Source organism: Papio anubis, chromosome 1 (genome assembly GCF_008728515.1).
Source record: "Papio anubis isolate 15944 chromosome 1, Panubis1.0, whole genome shotgun sequence".
Lineage (NCBI taxonomy): Eukaryota > Metazoa > Chordata > Mammalia > Primates > Cercopithecidae > Papio > Papio anubis.
The window spans coordinates 154,043,461-154,052,120 of record NC_044976.1 but is presented as its reverse complement, the minus strand read 5'-3'; the positions used below and the strand labels follow the sequence as shown (position 1 = coordinate 154,052,120).

The window sequence follows — 8,660 nt, the reverse complement described above, 5'->3', positions numbered from 1 at the left end:
CACACGGGGAAAACTGCCAAGCAGCAGCTCTCCTGCGGTCAAACTGTAAGCTCCAGGCGTTGGGCCCTGTCTGTCCTTTTCACAGGTGTAGGCCCAGTGTCCAGTACAGCTCCTGGAACAGAGCAGGCTCGCAAGAAATATCTATTGAAGGAAGGGAAAAATGACGAGCTACATTACACCATAAAGGCAAGAGGGATCATGAAAAAATGCTCAAAATCATAAAAACCATCTAACAAAACTCAGGAAGCTGTTGATGGCAGTTGACTGGGAAGAATGGTGGGCAGCTAAGTAAATCTAAAAGGTAGAATTGCAAAACATCAATTCTTTTAAGAATGACCATAATCTTTATTAACAGAGCTTTGAAGATGTCATCAACTAAATGAAACATACGGATCTTGTTTGGAGCCTGACTCAAACCAACCTGCTGTTTTCCAAAAAAAAAAAAAGAAAGAAAGAAAGAAAGAAAGAAATTGAGACTACAAAGGAAATTTAAACATTATTTGGATATTTGGATGACAGGAGACATTTAGGAATGACTGTGCTTTTTCAAGGTGTAATAATACCACTAGGGTTATGTTTTTAAAAGATATTATCTTTTAGAGATACATTAAAAAGTATTCATGGATAAAATAATACAGGATCTAGGACTTGCTATAAAATAATCCAAGAAGGGGGTAAGGAAAAGGTGGGTGAAGGTATGAAAGAAATGAGAAAAGCCATGTGTTGATTATGTGTCAAAAAACCGGGGGATGGGAACATTGAGGTGTATTACGCTAATTCTTTGTGTACCTGTGAAAATCTCCATTGACAAATTTGAAAAAAAAAAAAAAAAAAAAAAGACTAACCATAATGTCAAACCACAGTTAATTTCCTTGCATTTGCCGCACTGTTGGAAAATAACTGAGAGGCATTTTTAGTCATACATGGACACAGTCATTTCTGAGGAGACTGGCAGAACAGAGCTGAGAGTCCCATCTTTTCTTTATCCCTGCCATCATGTTCATCGGAGACTCGCTTGTGTCATTTCTGCTTTCATCCTAGGCCTGAAGAGGTCTCCATGTTTCCTCTCACAATGGCCCCTATTCTCCCTCCACTCTTCTCTTCTCTGCCGCTTGTTAGTTCTTCACTATTCTGGTGGCCCTCTGCTTTATCCAATGATCCTGACTACCTCTAACCCACCTTTGTAGCCAGGTCATATTCCTTCCTTCTCATGGCCCTAACGCCAATGGATTCTGTCATGCCCACACGGCTTTAACCCTTCTCTTTTCCTTAAAGGCAGTCACTTAAAGGCAGTCATCATCCTATATCCGAGTACGTCCATCTTCCCCCAAATCTGTCACACTTGCTGCGTTAAGCAGCTCTCTTCCTCCACTTACCCACTCAGATCCCTCCTGCACATTTCCAGGACAGATCAAACAAGGATGGGTCAACCAATAAATATCTGAGGCCTATCGTGTGCCAAGCTCTGTACTTAGCACTGGGGTGACAGCAAAGAACAAGACAGATACAGACATGTTCTCTTGAAGCATGTGATCCAGTACAGACAGAATTAAGATTGGTTCAGCTGCCCATAAACCTTCCAGATCAAACTGCGAATCTTTTACTTACTTCTGTATCCTGAGAACTTCACACAGTGCCTACCATGTAATAGATCTTTAATAAATATCTGGTAAAAGATATTTATTTATCCAAGTCAGTATACTTGTCTCAACATAAGTTTAAGACCATATAGTATGGGGTCACCCTAAACCCTACAAATGAAAAGATATTTGAGAGAGAATGTTTTCATTATAACAGCCTCTGGGGAAACTGTGTCGGGGAGGTATGAAGGAATGCTCCTAGAGCCAGAGTTACCATTACCAGCTAAAAGCAGCTCTAGGTGTGCTTGACTTCTGTCTTCTTTGCTATTGCGGACTGTCTGCTCCCTCCTCCCACTGCTGGCCTCCTCCCTACCAAGTGCAATGAGAATCAACCTCAGTCACCTCCCTTCCCCCTGCTACTTTCAGCACGTGGTTTCCTCCTGCTACCGACGTGTCTCACTTCCTATCTCAGCCCTGAGCAGAACTGCCCCAACTGCTGGGCTGCTGCTGTTCTGCAGCAGTGAGAACTTTAGCCCTGTTCCTAGCTAGGAGTTTCAGCAAGACTCCGGCTTGAGGATCAGGTCAAAAAGGTGGAAACTAGGACACAGGAGGACTCCATAAACGTTGGCTGCAGGAATACTCAATGCTGATTCCAGTCCCAAGCCAACACAGACACACATCCTACAGACGCCAAGCCCAGGGCCTTATTCCGACAGAGTGGATAAGTGCCAGATTCAGACAGACATGCCAGGCTGGGTTGCCGACTCTCTCTGCGGTGGCATCTCCAGGACCTTGGCATTAAAGGTGCCAGTGAGATCAGAAGCAACAGAGATATCAGGGGAAGATCCTACAGGACAGGTGGAACCAATAAGCCTCCCTTCTCCTCACCCAACACTAGGCTTGGGTCAGTCCAGTATATCCTCTGCACTGCCCTGGGAAATCAGAATGAGAGGGACAGTAGCTTGTCAAACCCAGTCCTGCTGAGGAGCTCAGGCCTCCAGGCTCCAGGGAAAAGGCTGAAAATGAAAGCGCTTTCCTAGATACAGAATGACTATTTTTGAGCTGACTCTAATAATCTACTACTATTTCAACTATCAGATCATGCTCTCATGGGATCACAAAGACAGGCCCAACACAGAATCTTTAAGAACCCTAGAAATCTGAAACAGCCATCGTTAGCATCCCCAGTAAAAGGCCAAGCACCTTTCTGGTAGTCTACAGCAGGGGTTGGCAAGTTTTATTTTTTATCCTAAAGGGCAAGATAGTAAATATTTTAGACTTATGGGGCATACAGGCTCCCTTGCAATTACTCAACTATGCCATTGTAGCATGAAACCAGTCTCAGACATACAAACGGGCATGTCTCTGTTCCAGTGAAACTTTATTTACAAAAACAGGGATCGGGCCCATGGGCCACAGCTTGCAACCCCTGGTCATTGGGAAAACCTGCTTTTCCAGTATTTCCATGCTCTAAAGAGGAACAGAGGCTCCTATCCACTTGGAGGGCTCCTATCCACCCTGAAGACAGGGACCCACTCTGGGGACTAGGCCTCCATCCCTACCAGTCCCTCCCACAAGGCACTAAGAAATCTAGGCTACTTGTTCAAAAAGCCTGATCTGCATCAGAAACCTGGGCAAAGGTAGAAAAAGCTTTCCAGACATCAAATCAGAGGGCTTCAAAACTGAAAGAAGCTAGATCCCTTAGACTAGACACTTGGCCTGGAAAAGGAAGTGGTGTGACCAAGATTATGTAGCTAGCAAAAGTCGCCTCTCTGTCCAGTGCTCTTACTCCTCCAGGGTGACAAACAGCATGCTGGAAGAGGCCAAAGACTTGTGGCGCATTTCTACAGCACAGTCCCGGGCTATAAGCAAATGGTACAAGAGCTTGGGGAAATAAGTGCGTGCGTGTGTGTGTGTGTTTCCAGGTATACCTGGACATAGTTACTAGGGAGAGGAAAACGTAAGCAAAAATCTTAACTTCAAAAAGGGATATGGTTTGGTAGAAGATGTGGGTGTTTGTTAGCAGAAATGTCCAGGGTCTGGGCAAGCCCTGGGATAATAAACCAGTACAAGGCATACAGCCTCACTCAATTCCAGGTAATGCCCCAGGCCCTAGGATCTACCTCTACCCACCTTCAAGCTTCATAATCCAATATCCTTCAAATCTTTTCCCAGAATGGACTTCCATTGCATATTTTACTTGCCTGACCATAAACATTTTTATTTGGATAACCTGCCATCATCTTGAAGGCAACATGTCTAAAAGAAAATCAAATATGACTCCCCAAAACAAGTTTGAACTCTAATGTTTCTATTTCTATAAATCAGTAAGGTTCAAAATTTCAGCACTTCCTCTTCCCCATGTCCTGTTCTCAAGCCAAAGTAGCACTCTAAATTACCTCTTCCTCTTCATTTCCATAGGCTCCACCCTAACCTATCACCTCCCAATCTGGTATGTTGCTAGTCTCCTGCTGGGGACCCCAGATTCCAGGCTTGCAACAATGCCAGATCTCCCCCCATATACTCATCCTCCTTCCATTCACCACAGTCTCTTCAAGGTCAAGGTCCAGCGCTACTCACCTTTCGCTTTCCAGTTCCCAGAACCTCACCTAATATGGGGGACACACAATAAATGCTGAATGAATGAATCACAGTTTTCATCATAAGATGAAAGATAAAACTTAAACAAAAATCTTAACTTCAAAAAGGGATATGGTTTGGTAGTTTTCATCACAAGATGACTACACAAGAAACCTCATGCCCTTCCTAGTTCCTACTCCCTTGAACCCAGACTGCTGAACTCTGAAGGCCCTCCATCATCTTACCCTGCCTACCTTAGCTCCTACCAGTCCAGAAACAGGCTTTTGGCTCCATCTAGCTCATCAATGCTGGACCCTCCTCATGTGCCAGGCATTCCTGCATCCACATCTCTGCCCACGCTCTGCTCACTCTGCCCTGTGATGACGTCCATGCCCTTCCCCCTGCATCTACTCCAACTCCTACGCAACTGCCAACTGCCAAGCTGTGGGGGGAGACAGGGGATGCAAGAAGAGGGGAGATGATAAAAAAGACTGGGAAAAGGGGGGCATGATGAAAACATGCTGGGGTCTCTCTCTGATCCTTGGAAGTACAACCCTCTCAATGGGTCACAGGCGATTTAGAGAAGGAAGAGCCAGGAGGAGGAGCCAGATTTTTCCACTGAACGAAAGACATGATTTTCATCACTGCTTCTGTTGCCCTGGTAACCAGGGACAGCCCAGTGGAGAGTACAGTAAAAGAACACCATGTTTATCTTTGCTGTCTGATCTACTTCCCTGTACACCCTTCCCTGACCATCCCCTAGCCCCTGGGCCTGCTCCAAATCTCTTGTAATGCCACCACCATCCTTCTGGTTACCCTTGCTCGAAACCTCAAAGGCAGAGCTAATTTCTCCCTCTCTTTATCCAATCCTAAGTACCATGTGTTCTTCCACTGCAACATTTTGGGGTTCATCTCACCATGCCACCTGCCATGCCAGGGGTCCCCCAAAACAAAGAGCTGGTCTCAAAGCACAAGGATGGCATCTGCTCTACCAGACAGGGCAAGTGGGACTAGTGGGGCAGGAAGGTGAGGAAAACTGCCCAGCCAACCATATTCTCATCCCACACAGCTGGTGTGGAGAGGGACCTGGGTCTCCCAGCCCCCATCCTATGCCTGAGATCAGGAGAAGGAGCCAGGCTAGGGATGGGGGGAGTAGGTTCACCCACAGGCTTCCACAGATCCTGCCTCCCACACGGACACCGTGTCTGCGTGACCTGAGAGCGGAGACACAGTGCTCGCCCTGGAAGATTATATAAGCGTTATATAACATGGTGGCACCAATAAGCACACAGGAGCAGTTGTCGAGTGCCAGGGACAGGCCAGGGGTGGAACCAAACCCAAGGGGCTGGAGGTTCAGCCCTCCTGCCACCGATGCCAAAGCAGCACCAGGCCCTGGCTGCCTGGGCCCTGTCTATACCTGCTCCTTCCAGCCCAGAGGACACAGAGAGAAACGTGCCAAGCTCTGTGCTCTTCTTCCCACACGGGGCAGCAGGGAGGGGCCGCAAAACCGTCACCACCCTGGCCCATGGCAGCCTTTGCTCATCCGGCCTGAGGCAGCCTAACTGCCCTTTCCGCAGGGCAGCAGCCAGGGGGTCCAGGGCAGGGGAGGGGTGTGGGCCAGTAGCCCCCTCCTCTCTGTCCTACCAGAATGTAGGAGCACTTGTTTGGGGAACAAGTGCTGCAGCAGCAGCTCCAGGATTGGCTGGGTCAGCCGTTCCTCTGCTCTGTCACTTGCTGTTTCTCTAGAAAACAAAACAAACCGAAAGGGAAAGAAAAAAAAAATAAGCACATTTGACAAACGCCAGATCCCAAATTTTGGTCTAGGGTTGCAAAGCTGGAAGGAAGGGGTCCCAAGGAAATTACCCTATTTCCCTACAGCCCCCATCTCCCACCATTCCTGGCCAGTTCACCATCTATGAACTTGGGCTGTGAGCCCGAAGATTGCCCCGCATCCCCTATGTCTGGAGCTGCCTCAGTGGCTGTAGCTCCTTCGAATATTCCCCCTCCCTCTACAGAATGCTCAGTCTGCGGCTCCCAGATATACACGCGGGACTAGGCGGCCGACCTGGGGCAGTTCTGGGCAGTTTGGGCCAGGTCTTCATCAAACTCCTCCACTGTCATCACCACACCCACTTTATTAATTTGGCAGGGGTGGGGGGGAGTTGAACAGGGACAGAGCCAAGTGATCTCCTGCAGCACCTGCCCTCTCCTGAGCTATGCCTCTGGCCTTCCCGCCTCCTCCTCCACACGGACCTCTGCGCCCCCTGAAGAAGGGGGCAAAAAGAAATACGCATTAATACCTCGAGCCTTGGCGCACCAGCCCTCGCCCCCTCAACCACCTGTCTCTGCCCTCTCCCCCGCAGCCTTCCTCAACTCTGGGCGCCCCCTCTGCAGCAAAAGGGCACCACGCCCACTGCGGAGAGGAGAAATGCAAGGTGGGGAGTGGGCAGGGGCTCACTTGAGGGCCCGGGGGCTGCTCACTCACCCCTGAGCGCAGCTGGCCCTGGCCCCAGAGCCCGGGGCCCGCCCGGAGCTGCTCCAGGCCGCGACCGCTCCCACCCCCGCGGCGAGGCCAGCAGCGCCCCGAGGCCGCGCTGCAGCCGGGGTGGGGCGGGACCGGAGCGCGGCCGGGGCCTCCGGCATCGTCCCCAGGGAGCCCACCCTACCCCGGGACGCTCGGGGACCGCCCTGCAGGCCCGGCCCAAGGTGCCCACTCCCACCTGGCCAGGTCCCGGCGCTTACCTCGGCGGCCTTCCTCCCTCCGGGGGTACTGCGCAAACCGGCTCCCCCCCACCCCCGCCCGCCAAGCGCCCCGCTGCAGGCCCGAGATGCGCAGCCGCTGCGGACGCCGGCTCCGCGGCGGCCGCTTCCCGGGCGTGTGAGCTCAGCCTGCCCGCGCGCCCGCGCTTCCCACGCTCGGCGTCCCGCGCGGCGCCACCCAGCGGCCGCGTCGGGCGCTGCAAGCTCGTGTCCGGGAAAATCTGCCGCAGCCGGGCCGGCCAACTGATTCGGAAATTCCCAGAATTTGACCATAGGCTTGCGGCGGGGCGGCAGACCTGTCAGGCCGTGTGGCCGTCGCTAGACTTGGGGCAGAGCAGCTCCCACCCACCCTGTCTCTGAAGGAGACTCCAGAGTCTGCAAGATATTCTGATTTCCCCCTGTTCCTCTGACCTTGCCTCGCCATATTTCTTCCAGGGCAGTGGAGACTGTGGGGAGGCTGGTGACTCCTTGTAAAATGGGGGTGGAGAATCGAGGGGTGGGAAAAGGGTGGGAAGCTCTCGAGGCTGGCATCTCAAGGCCTCCATGGGCTCGTCCAGAGATCCGAGGTGTGCACTGAGTCACTTCCAGAGCTTGTTAGAACATACATGCACAGATGCTCCAGTCTACCTGTAAATTCTAATTCGGAAATTTCAAGTACTGTTTTTAACCTTTTCTTGTATCTACACCCTTCTGAGAATTGCAGAAGAGCTATGGACCCTCTCTTCAAAAAATGCACATGCATACGGAAATATAATTTTGCACAATATTTCAGGGAATTCTGAAACTCCTCAAAGCTCCGTGGATCCCAGCTTAATATCTCACTTTCTGCAGATACCCTAGGCAGAAAGAGCGAGCTGGTGATTACCTGAATACGCTGCCATCTTATCTCATGCTTTTTCCGCCTTCAGGAATATCTCCACTGGACCCCCAATCTCACATTTCTGCTTGCACAAATTCCACCTGTCCTTTAAGGCCAACTCGAAAACCTCTTCCTCTCTGATTTTCCCAATCAGCAATGCCATTTATGACCTCAGTTTTCTGAGTATGTATTTTATGGCTGTTAACATGTTATACATACACCCGTATTTATTTCTGTGGTTGGTTTTCTTATCTCCTTCTAGATAGTAAAACTCTTTTAAGATCAGTTTCTCCCTCTGCAACTACTAAGGGCCTTATATGATATGACTTTGACAAACAGTTCTTAAATAATCAAAGAGAGGTTGGATTGACAGAATAGGAGGCCCAGGGAGATGAATGCCTTTGCTCTACCTGCACCTCTCCTCCTTTCCTGATGCTCCACCACATGGACTGCTAGGCGTCTGGAAAACAGAGTCCTCAAGTTGATAGGCTCATCTCATTCTTTCCTGCTCCTCTAGGCAAGGCAGCCATAATTGAGGGGTTCCTGGATGAAGTTGCAAGACAAGTTCATGCAAGATGCACATACCAAATGGCAGATATTCTACCACCAGTATCTCCTAGTCCAGTGAGGGGTGTCCCCACCCGCCTGGTGCACAAGCAACGTGGATTTCATCCTTGAGTTTTCCATTTCACTTCCCTCCTTTCTTGCACATATGCCAGTCAATCACCACATTCTGATTCTACTTCCTAAATCTTAAATCTCTAAGATTGGCCCTCTCTTTATTCCTAGCTCATTCCACCATTATTTCTTGCTGGGATTTCTGCATTTGTCTCTAGCCTAACTCGCCTACCTGCCTCCAGCCTCAGTAGGCCCAGATCCAG

The 8,660-nt window shown here is 49.9% G+C and overlaps 1 long non-coding RNA gene across 2 annotated transcripts; it reads right to left on the bottom strand.

Annotated features, from left to right (window-relative positions):
• Positions 1–427: 427 nt before the first annotated feature.
• LOC116270712 lies at positions 428–7,018 on the bottom strand. Of its 2 annotated transcripts, none has more exons than XR_004178872.1 (2): positions 6,903–7,018; positions 428–5,902 (listed from the first exon to the last, which is right to left on the bottom strand). It is a non-coding gene; the product is annotated as an uncharacterized LOC116270712 (long non-coding RNA). The 2 variants fall into 2 exon arrangements; XR_004178873.1 differs by lacking the exon at positions 6,903–7,018 and adding an exon at positions 6,226–6,875.
• Between the last annotated feature and the right edge of the window lie 1,642 nt (positions 7,019–8,660).